The 1,852-nt window shown below is 46.0% G+C and overlaps 1 non-coding gene across 1 annotated transcript; it reads left to right on the forward strand.

Annotated features, from left to right (window-relative positions):
* Positions 1-1,573: 1,573 nt before the first annotated feature.
* TRNAT-AGU lies at positions 1,574-1,647 on the forward strand. The gene has a single exon. It is a non-coding gene; the product is annotated as a tRNA-Thr (tRNA).
* Positions 1,648-1,852: the final 205 nt, after the last annotated feature.

Consider the following 1,852-nt stretch of genomic DNA (forward strand, 5'->3'; position numbering starts at 1 on the left):
AGTGCTCCACAGGCATGCAAGAAAACAGTGGGGATTCCTTGAAGAACTTGAGTCCCAAAACACGTAGGTATCTAAATAAATAATATCAAGAGCCCACGGTGGTGAGCTGAGGATACAGAAAGGGGGCAGCAAGAGAGAGATCTGCAAACAAAAGAACAGATCTATGTCAGGAAAGAACAGATATATCAGGAGCATGTGGGCGCTCAAGGAGAGTCGCTTTAGTATTTCTGTTTCTGTTTCTAAGTCATCTGTCCATTCCTCTGATCCTGAGACCAAAGCAGGATCAGGTGTAACATCCAGGCACCTAAAGGTAGCTAGAGTGGTCCCAGCTGGGATAAGTGCTGGGGAACAGCTGTGACCCTGCCTTCTTCTGCCCACACCCTCCAGACTACCAAGGAACAAGGAAGTCAGGCCCAAAATAAGGATAGAGTTTGGCCCACAAACTAAGCGATGCTTCCAGATCAAGTTTGAAGCCTGCTTTCCAACCCACCCCTTTACCATCTTCTTCCCAAAGTGCGTATGCATCTAGTTCTCAGTAATTCCTTTCTCCTGACGTCTACCAAGATTATTGACAGGAATGCAGCCCAGGACCACTGCAGCCTCATGATTCAGCTGGCAGGCAGCTGCTCTGTAACACAGGGACATAAGAAATCTGTAGCAAAGGGACTTCTTGCTTTTTTGATGCAAGAAACAATGCAGCCTCTACTGGGCTCTTCGACATACAGGTGTTTTTCAAAGGCTGATAATTTTTCGGAGGATGCACTGTATCATATATGAGCTAAGAGCCTGGTACCATATTTACTTGAATGTAAGATGAGAGGTTTTTTTCTCCCTATCAATATGGGGGGGGTGGGGGGAGTCCCTCATCTTACATTCATATACAAGAAGACCTCACTATCATTAAACTGCTACTAAAAGCAGTGCATGCTCAGCCGTGAAAGCCAACTATAAAGTTAAGTTGATTAAATATAGCCAACACTGAACATGACTATAAAACATATGGGGCAAACATACTGATGGGAACCTCTTTATTTATTTAGTTTTCTGGCCCTTAGAAAAAGAAAAAAAATTGATAGGTGTTCCCTCTACAGGGAACTGCACCAGGCTTGGAGTTACTCCAATACCAGGCCAGCACAGGAGGTTCAGAGCCCTGAAATCCTTCCCCTAGTGTCAAAAATACTCAATTTTAGCCAAAAGACCAAGATACTGATAGGAGCCTATCACAAGGACAACTCAGTACATCCCATCTGAAAAAAAAATAATGATAGTGCCCAATGAGTGCAGCCCCTCTGGCACTGACTTCCAAGTCATGGTGAACCACCACACTCAATACATTTCAACCTCTTCTTCACTCCCACAGCTGAGTTGCACCTTTCTTTTCTATTCCCAATGAGTTCTGTTTTTTAATCAGCTTTAAATGTCTGGCAAATATCAGCAAACAGGGCCCCAAATAGGTAACTCAGAATCCCTTTGTTGCCTCCTCCTTCAGCCTGTTACATATGATTAGTATAGCCCTGCCCTGCATGAGATGGGGATGGACCAGGTTGCTCTGTGCCGCATTTGCTTGCTAAGAGGTGCTGTGGCTTAGCTGGTTAAAGCACCTGCCTAGTAAGCAGGAAATCCTGGGTTCGAATCCCAGCAGCACCTTGAGGATTAGTTTTGGCCTGTAACCAGGGAGCCAATGAACAGGGACTGCAAACAAAGGAAACAGTTTGTGGGTAGCAGCATAGCCTATTACTGTACAATGGTGGGGATGCGTGGTACACCTTGGCTTCAACTGGTGCTCCCTTCCCTTCCATTGCTGAGGCCTCCACCCAGATGGAGGCCCTGGCTCCAGGCTGTACGGGCTGTC

The sequence above is a fragment of the Gavialis gangeticus genome, unplaced genomic scaffold (assembly GCF_001723915.1).
Source record: "Gavialis gangeticus isolate Ggan-Ray unplaced genomic scaffold, GavGan_comp1, whole genome shotgun sequence".
NCBI classification, from domain to species: Eukaryota; Metazoa; Chordata; order Crocodylia; family Gavialidae; genus Gavialis; species Gavialis gangeticus.